This window comes from Equus asinus, unplaced genomic scaffold, assembly GCF_041296235.1.
Source record: "Equus asinus isolate D_3611 breed Donkey unplaced genomic scaffold, EquAss-T2T_v2 contig_803, whole genome shotgun sequence".
NCBI lineage: Eukaryota > Metazoa > Chordata > Mammalia > Perissodactyla > Equidae > Equus > Equus asinus.
In genome coordinates this window covers 541,257-563,773 of record NW_027225520.1, presented here as the reverse complement: position 1 = coordinate 563,773, position 22,517 = coordinate 541,257, and the positions used below count along the sequence as shown (strand labels likewise).

Here is a 22,517-nt window from a genome sequence, read left to right as displayed (position 1 = left end):
AGCTTCCATGCTGGAGGCTGCCCCTTCCTCCGCAGGCCCGGGGAGAGAGGAATGTGGGGACTGTAGAGAGATGTCCCAAATCCTCTGATAATGGGGGCCAGAGGGAGGGAGGAGCAAATTGGCAGTCAGTGGGAAGAGTGAAAACTGGGGTGGTCACCGAAAGTGTTCATGACTCTCAAATGCTCAGAAAAGGGACTTCCCTGAGGGAGATCAGTCTACAGCCCAAGACAAGGGGCCCAGGCTGCTCTTCTTGAACAAGGATCCAAGCAGGGGAGGAGGCAGGAGAAGGACGAGCAGGAGAGACAGCAGGTGGGGTGTGGCTGGCTGGGACTCATCCTGCCGGGAGCTGCTGGCACCAGGGTCTCATCAGGTGCTGCAGGACTCTCTCAGTGGAGTTCAATGTGGCTGAGCTCTTGCTCATGTCTGTCAAATACTGGATGTTGGAGATGGTGGAGTTGAGTGTGAGGGCGTTCAGGTCGTGCCCCTTGGCTGCAAGAAGAGAGGGAGAGAGATGGCCATCACTGAGAGCTGGGCTGAGACCAGATCAGAAGCCTGAACTCAGTATCATCTGTTGCCTTTGCTCCCAGTGGAACCACCACCCAATGCTGCGCTCATCCAAGTTGAAGCCAGCATATCTCTCAGCTCCTCCTCCCTCCCCTGCCGGTAACACCAACTGCACCTACAGATTGCTCCTCAATGCATTCCTTCTGTTCATTCACGTCCCAGGTAGGTCTTATCTTTTCTCACCGGAACCAACACCCTAACATGCTCACTGGATGCATTGTCTAAAGGATGTTCTCTGCCTTGAACATTAGAAGCATTTTTCTGAAATGAAGATCTCACTAGAACACTCCTGCTCTAGCATCACCCGTGGCTCCCTAAGGCCTTCAGGGTTAAGTTCAAACTTCTTGACCTGGCACTCAAAGCCCTTGCACATCTGGCTCCTGCTGACTCTTCAGCCTCATTGATGCATTCACTCTGAGTTAGGCTTTGTGCTTCAGGCAAACAAAATTCCTGTCACTTCTCCCATACACTATGCTGTTTTTGCCTACAGGGCCATTGCTCATGCAATTTCCTCTGCCAGGAACACGCTCCACACCTTATTTCCCTATATAACTCCTACTCCTTCTTAAAGACCCCAATTGGGCAAAACTCCCTCCAGAGAGCTCTTCCAACCCAAAGGATGCCAGGTGCTTCTCCTCAAAACATCCCACCTTGTATTAGAATTTTCTGTGACTTTCACAAGACCAGGGGCTCTCTGAGGGCTGCATCAGATTGAAATATTGCTATAATCCTTGTGATCAGCATGCTTGCCCTCAAAGCAGAATTGCACACCTCGGCTTCCCAGCTGCCCAGTAAGAATTGGTCAGTTGAGGTGTGGGGCTGGAGAGCTCCTCTGGGGAAGGAAGAGGGGCCCCCTAGGCCTGTGGTGGCTTCTGGTTGCTCAAGCAATGAGGAAGTAGGCAGGAACGTGCTGCCCGGCTCAGGAGCTGTGGAAAGGGCTGTCGTCTGGGAGACACAGAGACCCCACACAGTGGGTGAAGCCCCACAGGCTCATCTGCACTCCAACAGTGGCTGTCCCAGGACAACCATTCACAGGTGAGCCATAAATGTGAGTGACAGAAGGAGGGATTGTGTGAGTAGCGGGATGTTCGAGCCTGTGAGTGAGATGAACCCAAGAGAGACAGTGTGCTTGAAGAAGAGAGAGACGCAACAAAGAGACAGGTAGAGGCACAGATAGAGGGGATACCTGGATGGACAGAGGAAGAGCGGACAAATGGAGGGTCACAGGGAAAGCAGGAAGAACAAAGACAAGGAAGAGAAGTTGAGACATGGGAGGAAAGAGGATGGAAGGAGAGAAGAAGGACAAACCGGCGAACAGGCAGGAGGACAGTTGGACAGATTGATACCTGGACAGATGCTCGGGTGGATAGATGGAAGGAAGGAAGGAAAGAATGGAGGGAGTGAGGGAGGGAGGAATGAAGGATAGGAGGAAGAGAGGAAGGAAGGATTCTGAGAGGAGGGAGAACTGGGAAAGTCACCTGCCCACGTTCAGAGGGTGCTTTAAAGGGAGGGTAAGGCTGAGAATACAGGACCCCTAACTCCCAGGCTTGTGTCCACCTGTCCCAATGCTGCCTGTTATTACTCGTAGAGACGGGCATATGGATGTAAAGGAAACCTTGAGCCCTACCCTCACAACACACAAAACTCAATTCCTGGACACTTTGACCTAAAGGGGAAAGGTAAAATAATGAAACTTCTAGAAGACAACATAAGAAAACATCCTCGGGACCACAGGGTAGAAAAAACTTCTCAAAGAAGACACACACACACTCTCCATACAAGAAATATCGGTAAACTGGGATTCACTAAAATTTAGGCTTTCGGTTCATCATAAGACACATTACAAGAGGGAATTTGCAAGTCACAGGATGCGAAGAGATTGTCCCAGTTCCAATATTCAACAAAGGATTCACATGCAGAATACAGAAAATCTTCAGCATATTTATTAGATAAATTGCAGTGAAAGAGATACATATTAATGCTGCTTATTTCAATGAGCCACATTTATTTGACAAGGACAGTGAACAAAGCAATCTGAAAAGCAGGGGGTGAAAAACGAACAGTAGATAAACAGAATCCCAGGAGGGTTTGGAAAAAGCAAGAGAAGCCCCTTACATAACAGTTCATTGGCCTTAGAAAAGGAAAGTACTACTGGATTCTGTTAGGAAGTCAGAAAGATTGAAATATCTAGTGGCTTCAGCGGAAAAATAAGATAGGAAAAAATAACTATGATAGTTATTTGATTTTCCTCCAAATGACTTTATCCCTTAGAGAGCAAGGCACTTTCCTTTTCAATCATCAACACATCAAAGTTTAATTTCCCTCCATTTAGCCTTTTTCGTGGCCATAGGTTAGAAGCAGCAAAGGGGCTCAGCAGGCTGAACCAGTCTGCAGACATACTCTGTCCTGTTCCACACTGGCTCACACATGTGCAAAGTGGTCGCTTCTCACAAGGGAAAAGCCTGCAGGGCTGAGGGGCAGCCACCCCTTGGACCCTGTTTGTTAGTACCATTGGAAATTTCTCCTGAGTCCCTACTCAAAAAGGAAGTGGGTGGGGGGTAGAATAAGAAGGCCATATATTTGAAGGAAATAGGAGAAAATATTTCATTGTGAGAGTAATAAATGTTGCTTTTCAGAAGTCATGTGTATGTTGAAAGTCTATGTCTTAAGGTACCACAATGAAACAACGTACACCTCATCTTCTCCCTCTTTTATCTGAGCATTAGGTTAAAATCCATGAAATTCCTAAGCTTAAAAAAACACACAAAAATCACAAGGAAAGTTTTGGAGGTCATGGATGTGTTCAGCACTTGGTTGTGGGGATGATATGATGGGTGTATGCATATGTCCAAACTAATCAATACACATATAGAAAACGTGTGCATTTTTTGTCTATTACTCATACCTCAACAGAGCTAAAAATTCAAATAAATTCCTAAGTTTACTTTTTGAGGGTGCATAAAAGTCAAAATTTCTAATAAAATTCAGATTCTTAATTTCTGAACATAAATAGCATTCCTGCTTTGATGGGTGACCCCACGACTCTCAAAAAAATCAAGAGCAATTGCTACTGTCAATCTCAGTGGAAGTTATTTTCAACACCTCACCCCCTCCTTTACACCTCATTATTTAAAAACCAAGGAAATAGTCTTCAGCTTTTAAAATGAAGGAGTAAATGAGTCAGCTTGACATTATACTTTATTCAAGATTTAATGTTAAGTAAAGGAAATAACTGAGCATGAGCAGAATCCCTTCCATAACTCATCTTTTCTCCTATGCTGATAATAAAAATGACACTCTACTGAAACATAGTTTGCATGATATATTCTCAAGTAAATATACTTAACTGCTGGACATTTTATTTTGAGATTCTTATTCAATTTCTTCATATTTATCTATAAAACTTATTTGGCATCTTTCATCTTTTTACCATTTTCATCTTTTTAACTTTCGAAGGTTTAACTTTCCAAGAGACTATTTTTTAATGACGAGCTAACTGATGAATTTGTGCACCAACTGTTTTTTTGAGACTGAATATACAAATGGACAAAGGACAGATCATATATGACAGTATAACTCTGACCCCCCAACGTGGGAAGCAAACATCCCAAGAAGCCAAATCACAGCCCCTGCAGCATTCAGCACAGAACAGTCAGCACTTGGTCAGTAACTGCCAGTTTCCAAAACTCTCGTTCTGCTTTCAACACAGGACCGCCAGAGAAAGCCACATGTGCTCCCTAAACCATCACATAGGATGCCTGCCTTCTACTTAGTGAGCTCCAGCTTCCCCGTGTCAACAAATTCCAATCAGGCCACCCCTCCCCCACTCCCCTGACCTCTGCCACCCTCTCCCCTCCCTTTCCCTTCTCTCCTCTTCTTGTGCATGCGACAATCCTCTCCTGTCGCATTACAGTCTCTGCAATATTTTTAACGTGTGATAGAGCAGCTCCTCCCTCAGAGTTCTTCCTGGTCCATATTTTCCTAGCTTAGCTTATGCGTTTATTTTTTCCATGTAGGATCATTTATCTAACTCAACAGAAAAGCTCGTTAAAATTTTTATTGGCATTGTATTCAATTTATAAAGTAATGGGACTGACCATTTAATGAAACTTCCTAACTTAAAACATAGACTGACTTTCCATTTGCCAACTATTTTTAATTGAAATTTATAGTGTGATCATTGTAGATTCTACACTGCTGTAAGGAATAACTCCAAAAGTTCCAGTGTACACTTTACCGAGTTCCTTACAATGATAACATTCTGCAAAACTATAGGACGATACCACAGCCAGCTTGTTGGCATTGATGCAATCCACTATCTTATTCAGATTTCTCCAGTTTCACTTGTACTAATTTGTTCCTGTGTATTTAGTTCTGTACAATTTTATCAGATGTGCAAGTTTCTGTATCCATCACAGCTAAAATAATGACCAGTTTAATCACTACAAGGTATTCTTGCATTGCCTATTAAAAAATCAATGGATGTTATTTTTTAGAGCAGTTTTACGTTTACAGCAAAATTTAATGAAATACACAGTGTTCTCATATAGTCCCTGCCCCCACATATGCATAACCTTTCTGTTGTCAATACCCCTCATCAGAGTAGTATACTTTTCACAATTGATGAACATACATAGGCACATCATTATCACTCAAAGTCCATAATTTACATTAAGGTTCACTCTTGGTGTCAGAGATCACTAGGGTATAACTCTGTGGTCCATTTCTGGATTCTCTACTCTGTTCCATTGATTTATGTAGCTGTCCTACAATGAAAATGATGATGCTGTGATTACAGTATGTACAAGGCAATACTAAATATTGTTAAAGTGTTTACTGCCGCATTATTCTTCCTGTCATGATTGTTTTAGCTACTCTCAGCTATGTGCCTTTCTATATAAATTTTAGAAAAAGGTGTCTCTGTCTACAAACTGTGGTGGAATTTTTATTAGAATAATATTAGACCTATAGATCAATTTGGGGATAATTGAGACCTGTCCTCATTATTCTATCCAGTAACATGGTGAGGACTGCAGAATTCTCAGCACATAACAACTCCTTCCAAACCCCCACACCAGGAGGAGACTCAACCAAACTCTGGCGTGGCTTCTAGCTGCATAAGTCTGTGTAACCGGAATGACTCCAGCCCACCATTAAAATGCCTTCCTGAGAGCTCAAAGCTGACAGAAAAATTTGCTATTTATTTTAGTCAACACCCAATTATAGGCCTCTGATCCCCCTTCTTAGAGTATTTACTAAAGAGGGCTTACAACTGTAGATATGTATCTCTCACAATTCTCTAAAGGACCTAAGAGCCACTCCTTTGAAATACAATCATTAAGACAGATAGAGCCTCTTTCTCTCAACTTCTGAGTGAGGATAGAATCCTAACTTTGATAACTGCAAAGTAACGAACACAGTGGGTCTAATCACAGTTACACTGACCAACCTTTGTACTTTTTTACTTCTTTGACTCTACTGAGCCCCTGAACACTGCTCCTTCATTCCGTCTTTAAAATTCTAGATTCACCTCCGTACAAATCTGAGCGCAGCTCAGCTTCTGTCAGCTGTTACTGAATAAAATCTGCTTTCACCACTTTAACTAATTTCTGCTGCATTTGTCTTTGACAATAGTAAGGCTCTCAATTTATTTGCATCTTCTTTAATCACTGTAATCGGTATTTTATAATTTTCAGCATCAGATCCTGTACACATGTTCCTGAATATATGCCTGAATATTTCATGTTCTTCGGAGTGGTTCTAAATAATACAGCATTTTCAAGTTTATCATCTGCAGGTTCATCATTAGTTGTAGAAATAAAATGGTCTTTTGTGTGTTGATCTTGTACTTTGTACTTGGTGAACTTTTTGTACTCATGTATTAGTTCTGATTTTTTTTTTTTTGTAGATTCCCAGAGTTTTTTTACACAGACAACAATGAAACTAGGAATGGTTACATTTTTTCCTTTCTAAACTCTATGGCTTTTATTTCCTTTACTTCTGTTATTGCCAGAAGCTTCAGTATTTTGTTGAATAAGAGTAGTGAAAGTGGTATTCCTTTCCGTGTTCCTTATTGTGGGGAGAATCATTTAGTCTTTCCCTGTTAAGCATGAAGTCAACTGTGCATTTTCTGTAGACGACCTTCAACAAGTGAAAGTAGTTTCCATCTATTTCAAACTTGCTAGAAAATTTTATGACAAACAGGAGTTGGATTGTATCAAATGTTTTCTCTACATCTCTTGCCTATTAACAAGTCTTGCCCTTAAACAAATAGACAGCCAGTTATTTCTCTGGCAAAAATTGGTTTATCTGGGATTAGCAAAGAATAGCCATTTGGAGTGTGCAACCATGGCAAGCCATGCAGGAGCACCCAGCAAGGAAGAGAGGAGAAGCTCTTTTATCTCAGAGTGGGGAAAACTGTGGGGGCTATTGGACACAGTCTTGAGGGCAGTGGCTTTTCATCGGCAGAGTTGTGACAGTCTCTCCTTGGGTTAGTTTCTGACTGGTCAGGAAGAGAAAGTCTTTATTCTTCCTGTTGCACTGCGCCTTTGACATAGGGCATGAGAACTCCCTCTATTAGCCTTCCAACACTATTTCAACTACGTTTCCGTTTATTAACTTTCACATGTCCCCATTTTGATTGCCATCTTTCTCTGAAAGCACTGTTGATCTGCAGTCAGATTTTTCCACTTTCAGTAGCCTCTCGTCCCTCGAGGCCAGGAAGGAGCTTCTCTGGGAGTCATGTCCCAGGTTGGAGGAAAAACACACAGATTGGAAACCTATTGTGGCCACATTTGAGGAACACGGAGGGAGAGGAGGGAGAACTCTCTGGCACTTTTTACCTGAAGTTTGCATGTTATCAAGATCATAGGCATTGGAGATGATCTGAAGTGTCATGTCATCCTCAAAGGTTTGGCAGACAAACTTCCAACAGACCTGGTCCAGACACCTTGGAAACCTTCGCATCAGATACTGTCTGCTTCCATTTGGAGAAATCTTTATTTTTAAGTCACCAAATGATGTGCAGTTCCCCCCAGAGTTTGTGCTTTCTTCAGGTGTGTCGCATGAATCCAAGTCTTGAGTTTTGTGGCAAAAAGCTTGGCTAGCAGCGCCCGATTGAGGAAAATACTATCATCTTGGTTGAGTTTTGTTAGTTTGAAATTTTTGGTAAGTTGTTCCTTGTTTTCAAGTTGTTAAATTTATGAGAATGGAACTGTTTATATTATTTTCAATGGCTGAAGAACCTGCAGTGATCTATCCCTCTCGTGTGTCTCAGGCCTTTGAGGGTGAAGAGGCTTCCCCAAAGCTTCTTGAGGCAGAACCCTGTTTGCTGTTGGCCCCTAACAGCTTGAGTGCATCTGGGTTGGGGAGGAGACAGAGACTTCCAAGAACAAGTTGTTTCTTCTTGAAGGAATGCTGAAGATGCCCAAAGTATGGTACTTTGACATACAAATTATTTGGAGCCAAAAGCAATCGAGAGCCAGCAGATGCAAGAAAAACTCTTGATCTCCACCTTGACTGCTTTAAATGAAGGATAGACTTCCTCTTTGGAAAGGAAATTTATGTTTCTAAAGGAAATTTCCATTAGTAAAAGCATCTGCACCAGAAAGAGAATGACTCTTAGAGAATTTTTTTTTTGAGGAAGATTAGCCCTGAGCTAACATTCCCCACCAACCCTCCTCTTTTTGCTTAAAAAGATAGGCCCTGAGCTAACATCCATGCTCATCCTCCTCTACTTTATACGTGGGATGCCTGCCACAGCATGGCTCAATAAGTGTTGTGTAGGTCCGCACCTGGGATCTGAACTGGTGAACCCCAGGCCATCAAAGCAGAATGTGTGAATTTAACCCGTGTGCCACCAGGCCAGCCCCTACAGAATTTTTTTTTTTTTTTAGGAAGATTAGCCCTGAGCTAACTGCTGCCAATCCTCCTCTTTTTGCTGAGGAAGACTGGCCCTGAGCTAGCATCCACGCCCATCTTCCTCTGCTTTATGTGTGGGACACCTGCCACAGCCTGGCGTGCCAAGTAGTGCCATGTCTGCACCCGGGATCAGAACCGGCAAACCCCAGGCCACCGAAGCGGAACGTGCGCACTTAACCAGTGAACCATCAGGCCAACCCCTAGAGAATTTTTTTAACTGAGAGATTTATCTGCATAACAAGGCAAGCTTTATTTATTATACATTTTCTCCCTTCATCTTCCCATAATTTTCCTTCAGCCACTTCCTGCTGCTGCTCACCCAGATGGCTGCCTGCTTCCAAGCTCCCCCATGTGCACCCAGTGTGGACTGGACTTGCAACTGGCAGCTGGTGTGGAGCTGCCTGCTCGAGGGCTGCAGAGCACCATCCTAAGTCTCATCCCCAGCATGACCTACCTGGCCAGCAATACTCAGGATCTGCCACCACTGCACAGGATTGGGGCCGCGGCACTGATGGTTCAGATTGTGGGCAGTACCCAGCCCAATTCCCACTCACTTTTGTTGACCACACGCCTGTGCTGTTTGCAGATGGTACAGATTTAAAAGAGAAGTCATATCCTGCTGTTAAAGTGGAACTGTTGGACTGACTTGAGGGATTTTTCAACACCTGTAAAACTAAAGAGAAGCTGGGAGAATTATCAGAAGAGTTCTACAAAAATGAACTACTATCGATTGAAATGTTGAATATACATGTCCCTGCAGTTGCTAAATTGAGACGTCTTTTAGACAGTTCTCCTAGGGAAGATTTACTAGACATTCTGACATCACTTATCCAAACAAGCAACAGAAATGCTCCAAATTTTAGATACTGTGACTCTGGAGGAAACTGTCCAAGATGATGATACCACTGCTGGTGAAACAAATGCAAGAATTGAAATTGCTTTAAAAAAACAGAAAACTTGGGGCCGGCCTGGTTGCACAGTGGTTAGGTTTGCGTGTTCTCCTTCAGTGGCCTGGAGTTTGCCGGTTCAGATCCTGGGTGCAGACCTATGCACCATTCATCAAGCCATTTTGTGGCAGGAGTCCCACATATAATGTAGAGGAAGGTGGGCATGGATGTTAGCACAGGGCCAGTCTTCCTCAGCAAAAAGAGGAGGATTGGTGGTAGATGTTAGTCAGGGCTAATCTTCCTCAAAAAAAAAAATTATAACAATAAAACAGAAAAAGTGAGAAAGATGATAATAAATGCATTATATGAATATGCCTCAATAGGATTTCACACATCCTAGGTACTTTATTTTCTGGCACATTGTTATGGGATATCATGCAGGTGATTTCGACATATCCTGTGTGTTTTCCATGCGTGTCCGACACCTGATTCTGGCGTGTCCGGCAGGTAGTTTCAGTGAATCAGGCACCTGGTTCCGGCGTATCCAACAGGTGGTCCCGGCATGTCTGGTAGGCGATTCCAGCACATGTGACATGTGGTTCCGGCGTATCCGGCAGGGGATTTCGACGTGTCCGGCAGGTGGTTCCAGCATGTCCAGCACCTGGTTCTGGCATGTTTTGCAGGTGGTTCCGTCATGTCGGCACCTGGTTTTGGCATGTGCGACACCTGTGTCTGGTGTATCTGGCAGGTGGTACTCACAAGACTGGCAGGTGGTTCAGATGTGTCTGGCACCTGGTTTTGGCATGTGCGACACCTGCGTCTGGTGTATCCGGCAAGTGGTTCTCACAAGACTGACAGGTGGTTCAGCTGTGTCAAGCAGGTGGTTCTGGCATTTCAGGCACCTGGTTCTGGCCTCTGCTGTACCTGTTTCTGGTGTATCCATCACATGGTTCCAGCGTGGCTGGCACATGGTTCTGGCATATTCGGCAGGTGGCTTCAGCGTACTGGGTGCCTGGTTCCGGCGTATCTGACAGTGGGTTCCATGGTTTCTGGCAGGTGGTTCCTGCGTGTCTGGCATGTGGTTCCGGTACGCTCTGAATGTGGTTCCAGCATGTCCGTCTGGCGGCTACCATGTGTCCAGGACCTGATTCCATCGTGTGCGGTTGGTACTTTCAGAGTGTCCAGGTGTTGGTTCCAGCATGTCTGGCCGTTGGTTCCCGCATGTCCAGGGGTGATTCCGGTGTGTCCGGCAGGTTGTTCCCGCCTTTTCCAGAAATTGCTTCTGGTGTACCCAGGACCTGGTTCTGGTGTATCCGGCAGGAGATTTTGGCGTGTCCAGCAGGTTGTTCCAATGTGTTACGCTGATGGTTCCGGCCTCCGTGGCAGGTGTTTGTGGCATGTCTGGCACCTGATTCTGGCGTATATGGCAGGTGGTTTCAGAGTACCTGGTACCTGGGTGCGGCACATCCAACAGGTGGTTCCGAAGTGTCTGGCAGGTGGTTCCGAAGTGTCTAGCATGTGGTTCTAGTACGTTCGGAAGATGGCTCAGGCGTGACCGTTGGGTGCTTCAGGCATGTGCGGGAGTTGGTTCTGGCGTGTCAGAGTCATGGTCCCAGCATGTCCGTCATTTGGTTCCAGGTGGTTCTGGCTTGTCTGGTGGGTGCTTCCAGTGTGTCTGGCGGGTCGTTCTGGCATGTCTGTGTGGTGGTTCCAGAGTGTGTGGCGGGTGGTTACGGCATGTCTACCAGGTTTTTCCAGCATCCAAGGTGCCTGGTTCCAGCGTATCAGGCAGGTGATTTTGGCGTGTCCAGCAGGTGGTTCAGGTCTGTCCGGGAGATGGTTCCGGCGTGTCCAACATGTGGTTCTGGCATATCTGAAAGGTGGCTCCGGTGTGTCCGGCAGGTGGTCCCATTCTCTCTGGCACATGGTTACGGGGTATCATGCAGGTGATTTCAACGTGCCCTGTCGGTTGTCGAGGCCTGTCTGACACCTGGTTCTTGTGTGCCCGGCAGGTAGTTTCAGTGAATCAGGCACCTGGTTCTGGCATATCCAACAGGTGGTCCCGGCATGTCTGGTACGTGATTCCCGCCTGTGCAGCACATGGTTCCGGCGTATCTGGCAGGTGATTTCGACGTGAGCGGCAGGTGGTTCCAGCATGTCAGGCACCTGGTTCTGGCATGTTTTGCAGGTGACTCACTCGTGTCTGGGACTTGGTTCTGGCATTTCTTTAAGGTGGTTCATTCATGTCCAGCACCTGGTTTTGGCGTGTACAACACCTGTTTCTGGAGTTCTTGGCAGGTGGTTCTCACAAGACTGGCAGGTGCTTCAGGCGTGTCCAGCAGGTGGTTCTGGCATGTCGGGCACCTGATTCTGGTGTGCCCAGCATGTGGTTCCAGACTGTCTGTCAAGTGTTTCAAGCTGGTCTAGCAGGTGTTTCAGGTGTGTCCAGCAGCTGTTTCAGGCGTGTCCGGCACCTGGTTCTGGCCTGTGCTGGACCTGTTTCTGGTGTATCCGTCACATGGTTCCAGCGTGTCTGGCACATGGTTCTGGCATATTCGGTAGGTGGCTTCAGCATACTGGGAGCCTGGTTCCGGTGTATCTCACAGTTGGTTCCATGGTGTCTGGCAGGTGGTTCCTGTGTGTCTGGCATATGGTTCTGGTACATTCGAAAGGTGGTTCCGGCATGTTCAGCAGGTTGCAACAGTGTGTCTGGGACCTGATTCCATCCTGTCCGGTTGATGCTTTCAGAGTGTCCTGGCTTTGGTTCCGGCCTGTCTTGCAATTAGTTCCCACATGTCCGGTGGGTGATTCTGGCGTGTCTGGCAGATTTTCCAGCCTTTTCCAGAAATTGGTACTGGCGTATCCAGGACCTGGTTCCGGTGTATCTGGCAGGTGATTTTGGCGTATCCAGCCGGTTGTTCTGGCGTGTTAGGATGGTGGTTCCAGCTTGTGTGGCAGGTGTTTGTGGCGTGTCTGGCACCTGGTTCTGGCATATTTGGGAGGTGGTTTCAGTGTATCTGGTACTTGGTTCTGGGATATCCAACAGGTGGTTCCGAAGTGTGTGGCATGTGGTTCTGGTAGGTTCAGAAGATGGTTCCGGCCTGTCCGTTAGGTGCTTCCAGCATGTCTGGAAGTTGGTTCTGGTGTGTCAGACTCATGTTTCCAGTGTGTCCAGTGGGTGGTTCCAGGTGGATCTGGTGTGTCCGGTGGGTGCTTCCGGTGAGTCTGCTGGGTCATTATGGGATGTCTGTGTGGTGGTTCCAGAGTGTTCGGCGGGTGCTTTCGGCATGCCTGTCGGGTTTTTCCAGCCTCTAAGGTGCCTGGTTCAAGCATATCCAGCAGGTGAGTTCTTTCTCAGCTTCCTAAAGAGCTGGAAGCAAGACAGTTTGTGGCTTGTCTCCGCTTGAGGGATGGAGGCAGTGCTTTGTGCCATCCACCTCTCGAGCAATATAGGGCATGGTTGAGAGCAAATGGGCCTTTCTGACATAGGGGCTTTCTGACACTCTCTCCATGAATGCACAAGGACAGTTGGTTAAAAGCCTCTTGTCTCTATCCTCCTAAGCTTGTGGAATCACAATCATTCGGGCCTTGGCCCCCTTGCTTAAGGGGAAGATGTAGCCATTACCCCTGAGCCGGGTTGGCAAGAGGGAAATGTGGCAGAAGCAGAAGTTCTAAAGCAGCGAGTTAAGGGCTGGGAGGAAATGGCGTTCAGCTGCCTGTGTATGAGAGGTTCCCAATGTGCTATAAGAGCACTGTGGAAAGCGACTTCTTTCTCAGCTTCCTAAAGAGCTGGAAGCAAGATGGTTTGTGTCTTGTCTCCCCTTGAGGGATGGAGGCAGTGCTTTGTGCCTTCCACCTCTAGAGCAATGTAGGGCACGGCTGAGAGCAAAGGGGCCTTTCTTCCATAGGTGCTTTCTGACACTCTCTCCTCCAGTGCACAAAAGCGGTTGGTTAAAAGCCTATTGTCTCTCTCCTCCTAAGCATGTGGATGCACAATCATTCGGGCCTCAGCCTCCTTGCTTAAGGAGAAGATGTAGGCATTTTGTCTGAGCCGGGTTGGCAAGATGGAAATGCCCCAAAAGCAGAAGTTCTAAAGCAATGAGTTAAGGGCTCCAAATAAACAGCATTTCAGGTGCCTTTGTATGAGATGTTCAAGGTACACTATAAGAACAGTGTGGCAAGTGAGTTCTTTCTCAGCTTCCTAAAGAGCTGGAAGCAAGATGGATTATTGCTCATCTCCCCTTGAGGGTTGGAGGCAGTGTTTTGTGCCTTGCAATTTTAGGGCAATGTAGGACTCTGCTGAGCAAACTTGGCCTTTCTTCCATAGCTGCTTTGTGAACACTCTCTCCACCCATGCACAAGGGCGGCATGAGAGGTTGCCAGTATGCTGTAAGAGCACTGTGGAAAGCGAGTTTTTCTTAACTTCCAAAGAGTGGTTGGTTAAAATCCTATTGTCTCTCTCCTCCTAAGCATGTGGAAGGACAATCATTCGTGCCTCAGCCGAATGATTCGGGCGGGACTTGTGTGACCCACCTGCCTTAAATGCTGGAACCAACTGTTGGACACTTCAGAAGCATCATCTGGAAACGGTGGAACCACCCATCGCAGATGTGAGAATCAGGTCCAAAACGTGCCAGAAGCACCTGCAGGACACACCAGAACCATCTGACTCAAACGCCAAAATCACCTGCCGGATACACAAGAACCACTTGATGGACACTCCAGAATCACATGACGGGCATGAAAGAACCATCTCTCAGAGTGCCAGAACCATGTGCTGGAAATGCCGGAACCACATCACTGACAGACATGAACCACCTGCTGGACACGCCTGAACCACCTGCTTCACTCGCTGGAACCACCTTCTGGACAAGCCAAAATCACCTGCCGGATACACTGGAACCAGGCCCCTTAGAAGCCGGAAAAAGCCAACAGACATGCCAGAAGCACCTGCCGCACACTCTGGAACCACCATACAGACATGCCTGAATGACCCGCCATACACACCAGAAGCACCCACCAGACACGCCAGAACCACCTGGAACCACCCACCGGACACACTGGAACCATGACACTGACACGCCAGAACCACCTTGCAGACATGTCAGAAGCACCCAAAGGACATGCTGGAACCATCTTCCGAACGTACCAGAACCACATGCCAGACACACAGGAACCACCTGTCACACACTTCGCAACCACCTGTTGGATATGCCGAGACCATGTGCCAGATACACTGAAACCACCTCCCGAATACGCCAGAACCAGGTGCTGGCCATGCCACAAACACCTGCCAGACAAGCCGGAACCACCAGCCTAACACGCCAGCACAACCTGCCGGACATGCCAAAATCACCTGCTGGATAAACCGGAACCAGGTCCTGGATACGCCAGAACCAATTTCCAGAAAAGGCCAGAGCAACCTGCCAGACAGCCTGGAATCCCCCGCCAGGCATGCGGGAACCAACTGTCAAACACGCCGGAACCAACACCTGGACACAGTGAACGCACCAACCACACACAAAGGAATCAGGTTCCGGACACATGGTAGCCACCAGTCGGACACGCCGGAACCACCTTCAGAACATACTGGAACCATATGCCAGACACACAGGAACTACCTGCCAGACACCACGGAACCAACGGTCAGATACGATGGAACCAGGCGCCCAGTACGCTGAAGCCACCTGCTGAACACGCCCAAACACTGTGCTGGACATGCCAGATCCATATGATGGATACACCAGAAACAGGTCCAGCACAGGCCAGAACCAGGTTCCAGAAACAGCTGAAACAGCGGCTGGACACACCTGAACCACCTGTTAGACCAGCCTGAACCACTAGATGGAGAATCCTGAACCACATGCCAGGCACACTGTAACCAGGTGCCCGACACGCGAGAACCACCTTCTGGACACGTCTGAACCACCTACAAGTCTTGTGAGAAACACCTGCCGGATACACCAGATACAGGTGTCGCACACACCGAAACCAGGTGATGGACATGACTGACCACCTGCAAGACATGCCAGAACCAGACATGCCAGATGGGGAAGAGGTGATTTTGGGGGAGAGGAGCTTTGTAGATTTCTCACTTGGGCACTTACCTGTTTTGTTCTCCATCCAGGGTTTTTCCTGGGAGCAAGTTCTTGAGAAATCGATAATGAAAAGTATGAGCTATCTACATAGGGAGAACTCAGACTTCGTTCAGCAATTTCCTGGGCGTCTGGAGACTCGATAGAATACTTTTTTCTTTTTCCATTGCCAACACCCATGCCCATTCAGGCCTATGTGAGTTTTTACAATGCTCCTCCGACTGGTCTCCAGGCCTCCAGCGTGCCTCATTTCTCTTCATCGTAGAGGACAATAGCAGATCAATGTTTCTGAGGCATGGCTCCACCAGTGCCCTCTCTGATGCGGAAACCTTCCTCTCACTGCCTACCTGATAGACTCCAACTCTCTGCCTTAGCACTCAAGGGCCCCTCCGCCTTTCATGTATCCCACAGTCCTGCCAAACCGAACAGTACCCACTACCCAAAAACACACATTGCATTCTTCTCTTTCACCTCTGCCTGATCAGATGATGGACTTGAAACAAAGCCATCATTTGCTAGTTAAGTGACTTTTGCACAGGTCATTTCACCTCCCTGACCCTCAGTTTCTGCATATATAAGTGATGAATAGTAAGAGTCACCTCATATTGTTCTTATAAAGAATTAAAATTGACTTAGAGAGCATATGCAAAAACAGCTGGCTCCCTGCCTGACATGCTGCAGTCACCAATAATTATTCGGATCTAAATATTGGCTCATGCCATGCCCTGCTTCTTTTCCTATTAAAACCTTATCCTTCAAAAATCGGTATGTACCCTTTCTTGAAGACCAGCCCAAGGTGTAAACTGAAGTTCATTTTCCTAAGCTGCTCAGTAACATTTATAACGCAAAGTCTAATGCGTTAGACCGTTGTTTTTTTTTTTAAGCAAAAGAAGCTAACTCTGGCTAACTTCAGTTTTCTTATTAAAGAAATTGACTAGAAGGATTTACGGTAACTCACATAACTGAAGGGAATTTTTGAAAAAATCAACAAACAAAAAGCAAAAATAAGCTTTGGAAGACACAATAGAGCACAGTGTATAGTTATTATTACTGCCGTTCACCAAATATTGTCGGCTCTTCTCTGGCACACAGAAGGGATGTATCTTCTTGGCCCCTTAAAGTCAAATGTGACTTTGTGAGCCTTTGGCAAATGAAACTTGAGCAAAAATGAGGCTGTCTCTTCCAGACAAACCTTTGGCAAACAGTAGGAGTGTGTTTTTCCTGCCTGGCAGTTGTGCAAGAAGTTGGATCGAGCATCTTTTAGCTGCCATCTACTCAATCCTCCAGACTGAGCAAGGATAATACAGAGCCAGCTCCTGATGACATGGAGCATGTTCGAGAAATAAACCTTGGTTATTTTTAGATGAGACTTAGGAGTTTGTTGTGAATACAGCACAACATGGACTATCTGACTGATGAAAACATATGTAGGGGAGGAAGACATTTCCTCTTCCCAAATGTGGGTTTGTCTGGCTGGAGAACGAATTAAATTCACATGAGACAGAAAAGCAAGAGAAAATTGGACAAAGCTTTATGAGGAACCGTGGCCCGGTGCCTTTCTTCCCGAAGGAAGAAAGGGCACCAAAGAAGTGGGGTGCACATAGTGGTTATATACCGCCAAATGGGGTGTTTCACATGTGATTGAAATGTCCCTCCCACAATAGTCACAAGATTGCCCTGTCGGCACTTGATGGACACAGCAGGTAGTGGGTCTGCTATCTCAGTGGGCATAGCAGGACTCAAGTCGATTGTCTGGAGCTGGGCGGTCACAGGTGAGCTCAGCAATCAGTTCCTAGCCTAAGGAAAGATGCTTAATCCTTAAGAAATGCCAACGTTGGGAGGGGGAGGAAAGTCAGTTACAGGAGGTTACCAGACTAGCACAATAAAATGCAGATTTAAGTCCTTGCCTTTGGTATTGATTAAGAGTTTTTAGAGAGAAGGTCATCTCCTTTCTTCTTCCTGGTACAGAGAGGGAGGCAACTTTTACAGATAGAGATTTACCTTACAAATGTAAATGTGCCCTAACAAAGGGCAAGTTCCATTCCTCCTTCCCTGTCCCAGTTTCTCAAAAGCAATCAGCCTCAAATAATCCTGATGCCAAAGAGACATATCTTGGGGTGGCCATTTCCAGGTCCCCACACATACATATTACCAATTTCCTGTGCTGTTGACCAAAATGACTTCAGTGAGCCAATATTAGAATTCCTTTTCACAAAGGTGGATAAGTGACAGATTAGAAGTCTACACTGTCCCAGGAGTGTAGACAGATACCATGCTTATATATAGCAAAAATATTTCCTCATTTTGTCCTTTACCTGTCAATAAAAAAGCATATCTATAGAAATCTGGAGGTAAAGCTCCAGACAAAACCAACATGGTGACAAGGAGGAACATTTCATACTTGTAAAAGGAGCGACAGATGAGAAAATAATAATAATGGCTGGGAACTTATAGAACCTTGCATTGAAAGGGATCTCATATGGAACTCAGGAAATATTTATAGCTGAAAGCACTACATGACAAAATCTGGTGGATGGAATTAAACAATACTTAGAAGAAAGATACCTTCAACATATGTATCTAAAAAGAAAAATTAGAAACCAATGAGCTACTTGTTCAAGAAGCTAGACAAAGAGCAAGACAGTAAAGTCAGGAAGAAAGGAAATGAGAAAGAGAAATGCCAAACCTTTGTTTCTATTTATTTGCTCTTTATTTATTGCTATGGACTGAATTCTCTCTCCCCACCATTCATATATGGAAGCCCTGACCCCCCCTTGTGACCATGTCCAGACACAAGGTCTTTAGGAAGTAATTATGGTGAAAATGAAGTCATAATGGTGGAACCTAAATCAGATAGGACTGCGGCCTCATCAGAAGTGGAAGAGATCTCTCTTTCTGTTTCTTCACACGCATACACACACCCCACCATCTGAGGACTCAGTGAGAAGGGGACCTTATGCAAGCTGAGGAGAGAGCCCTCGCCAGAACCTGACCATGCTGGCATCCTGCTCTCAGGCTTCCAGCCCCCAGAATGGTGAGAAAATAAATTTCTGTTGTTTAAGTCACCCACGCTATGGCATTTTGTTATGGGAACCCAAGCTAAGATGCTTATCTTTCACAGTTTGTTCCTAGGTTCTGGTACCAATTCCAATGTGTGTGGGGTTGTGGGTCGGGGGAGTCCCCCCCACCAACAAGCAATTCTTGGGACACCAGCTGGGTGTCCTACAACTCAACTCGATTCTGACACTATGTACCCAGAGACAGCATCACACCCCACAGGTTAAGGGTTCAGCCCCACAAGACTGCCCCCACTGCAGGTGCCAACAGCAAGTCTAGGTTGTCGCCTATGCTTCTGAGCAACTGGCTGTCAGTAGGAGGTTCCCAAGACTCTCTACTCCGGTTCGACGAATTTGCTAGGGTGGCTCACAGAACTCAGAGAAGAAACCTCTTACTTACTAGATTACCTGTTTATTAGAAAAGGATATGACTCGGGAATAGCTCGATGGAACAGACGCATAGGGCAAGACATGGGGAAAGGGCACTGAGCTTCCACGCCCTCTCCAGGTAACCACTCTCCCAGAACCTGCACGTGGTCACCAACCTGGATGCTCTTGGAAATCTGTCCTTTTGGATTTTTATGCATAAGCCGTTTATTTATTCTCTTACCCTCGGCTGCTGTTTTTCCTTCCCCATTTATAGCCCAAAGCCAATCAAAGAAGGACATGTGCAGTGTGATGCTGTTCCTGCACATTTTTTAAGTGCATAACAATGTAAGAATTTGTTAACGGAGACATACACATGTATGTCTTGACTCTGCATAAAAATGTAATCTTTTGTTAATGGAGCCATGCACATGGATATTCTTGGAATCATAAAGAATGTAATTAATTTTAGGATATTGATACCTATGATGAGGGAGGGAGGAGAACGGGATGGAAATGTGAATTTTAGGTGTGACGGCAACATTTTGCTTCTTAAAAACAGAGATATCGTTGTGGGCTGAATCATGTCCCTGAAAATTCATATGTTGAAGTCCTAACTCCAGGACCTCAAAATAGGGCTGTATTTGGAGAGAGGGCCTCTAAAGAGGTAATTAAGGTAAAGTGAGGTCACATGGGTAGGCTCCAATCCAATGTGACTGATAGTCACGTAAGAAGAGAAGATTAGAACTCAGACACACACAGAGGGAAGACCGTCTGAGGACACAGGGAGAAGCGGCCGGGGAGAGAGGCCTCAGAAGAGACTATACCGGCCAACGCCTTGATCTTGAACTTCAGCCTCCAGAACCGTGAGAAAATAAATTTCTATTGTTTAAGCCACCCTACGTGTGGTATTTTGTCATGGCAGCCCCAGCAAATGAATGCAACATCGGAAGCAAATAGGGCAGAATTTAACGTCTGTTCTTTCTGGGTATTGGGGCCGGAGATAGAGGTCATACTATGTACTCTTCTGCATATTTGAAATATTTCCATAATAGTTAAGAAAATAACAAGCAGATCCCGAAAAAGAATAACCAGAGAGTAGAAATTTATGTGTGATTACCTTACAGGCCAAGGTGGGTTTCGTGTTGGGCAGGTGGTTCTCTTCCACAGGGTGTGTCAGTCACCCATGAATTCCCGTCTCTTGGCTCTGCCATTCCTGATGCCTGTATCATTGTCTGCAACCAATCTGCACAAGGAGAAAGAAGGAACACGGAGAAGACACACCTGCTTTCAAAAGTTCCAACCTGGAAATGACACACACCACTTCCACTCCCATTGCATTGGCTGAAACATAGTCACACGCCACACCTCACTGCAAGTTGCTGGGTGACTGCCTTCCTGGGCACCCAGGACAAGGATGTGGACAAACAGCCAGTAGTCCCACCCACAATGTCATCAGGTTGACCCTGGTCTTCATGCTGCTGCTCAGTCTACAGCGTGTCTGCCAGGTCTATGGTTAGGGTTTAGATATTTTACAAAGTCGCGGGGTTGGGGGTCATGGTTTGGGACTTCAAAGAGGAGGAAGCCGATTCACAAGGAGACAGGAAACCAAATGTTTGCTGGGCCATCTCTAAACAAATGAGAGAGAACTTGTGTAAAATGGGCCCGGCTAGGTACCTTCTTCTCTACCACATCTAGAGTTCCCTACGTTGACAGCTCCTTCCTGGAACAGGCCTTCTGTCTTAAATTCTTTTAGGCAGTTAGGGGCGAGGCCAAAGTTTCTTTTATATATAAATTTTATGTGTATATATGTAATTTATAGAACTAAATAAATGAATTTAAATATAGATACAATGGATTATATATTCTATTATATATCAATGTTAATATATATTATATATATATAGATAATCTCCTTGGTTCTCCAGAGAACCCTGACAAATACAGGAGGAGTTAATATTCTTTTCTCGATGGCATTTACATTTAATCATTTGAAATTCTTAGTTATGACATTGTTATGGCTTGCAAGGAAGTGTCCTTTTCAGTGTTTCATTTAGAGGCCTCAAGATACCAATTTTAAAAAGTTTCCCATTTTATTTGTTTGGTTTGATAGGCTTTTTCCAATTGAGTGCACAGATAAACCAATTTAGGTATTTCAAAGGAGCCCCATTTAGGCCAGCGAAGCTTTAAATCACCCTGGGTAATCTGAGCCCAGTGGGACAGAAATCTACATGTAGAAGGTCTGTATTCTTTAAAGACAAAACCAGCAGGAGTCCCAGAGTGGGGCTGTTCTTCGGTGGTCCTCTTAGAAAATGGACTTCTCATTTGTATGAACTTACCAAAGGATCAAAGGCCCAGAAAAGGAGTGAAAGAAACAGAAGTTTCTAACAAAGCTGACAATGGAAGGATGGCCAGAACCAGTATCAAAGGACGCCTACATAAAGAGTCTGGACCTCTACCAAAAATGGGTGGTCCAGGCCCAGGAGGACTTACCACCAGGAACCAGAGCCACCAGGAGGAGACGACAGAGCACAAAAGATTCTTTGCAGGCACCTTGCTTGTGTCTGTGAAGTGGCACCAGAATTGAAGGTCAGTAGCTAGGGATCCCACTTCTGTCACCACGTAAAGTCAGCAAATAAGAGGCATAAACTGCAAAAGAACCAAAAAGTTTATTTGGGGTCTCAAGAATTGCAATTCAGGAGATGTAGATTCGAGTAGAAGCTCAAATGTGCTCCTAGGAAGACAAAGGAGGCAGGGGTATATAAAAGGAAAGGACACAGGCTTACAAAGCTCTACAGTGAACAGTTAATGACTGGTTCTGGCATGGGGTGAGCTGACTTGCCAGAACATAGTTGGTCCTAGGCAGACTGCCCCTTCTTGGAATGAGGAAATACTTCAAGATGTGACCTCTGCTGTCAGATAAAGCTCAAAAGTTCAGTTAACGTCTGGTGGTGGATGTGGTGTACAAGCATAAGCCCCACTTCCTTAATGGCCTCCCAGCTCCATTTTAGAAGCCTTGAAAATGGTACTCCATTTTGTCATTGTCATCCACCACAGTCACGCACCATGTAACAATATTAACGATGTTTCGGTCACTAATGGACCACATACATGAGAGTGGTCCCATACGGGTAGCACCACATAGCCTGGGTGTGTAGTAGGCTCTACCACTTAGGTTTGTGTAAGTACACTGTGTGATGTTCACACAACAGTGAAAGTGCCTAATGATGCATTTCTCAAAACATGTCCCTTTCATTAAGTGAGGTATGCCCGTACTGATTTTAGTCTTGTGAATGTTGAATAATGAATTATTCATTTCAATTATTTGAGCCAGCCCCACTGGCTGAAGACGGTAAAGGCTGACTGAAGCAAAAAACTAAAATTTGTTATTCAACATTCACAAAACCAAATGAGTAAAGAACTTTAAGTTCTATATCAGGGTTCATGTAAGGCAAAAACATTCTAAAGGAAAGATCGATTTGAGGACATATATGATTCTGAGTGTAAATGTCTGGGTACTAGCAAAAATTCCAGGGAGCATTTCAGACTTTCGAGGCAGTGGAATTGGTGAAACCAAAGTCAAGCTCTCCAAACAGTCAAGGGGGCCCAGGTAATATCTGGAGTACAGG

General features: G+C 45.7%; 1 long non-coding RNA gene across 2 annotated transcripts; it reads right to left on the bottom strand.

The window, feature by feature from the left end:
• Positions 1-470: 470 nt before the first annotated feature.
• LOC139044345 (uncharacterized) lies at positions 471-21,534 on the bottom strand. 2 transcript variants are annotated; one of them, XR_011501282.1, is made up of 3 exons: positions 21,382-21,534; positions 20,009-20,134; positions 471-489 (listed from the first exon to the last, which is right to left on the bottom strand). It is a non-coding gene; the product is annotated as an uncharacterized lncRNA (long non-coding RNA). The 2 variants fall into 2 exon arrangements; XR_011501281.1 differs by lacking the exon at positions 471-489 and adding an exon at positions 13,115-14,014.
• Between the last annotated feature and the right edge of the window lie 983 nt (positions 21,535-22,517).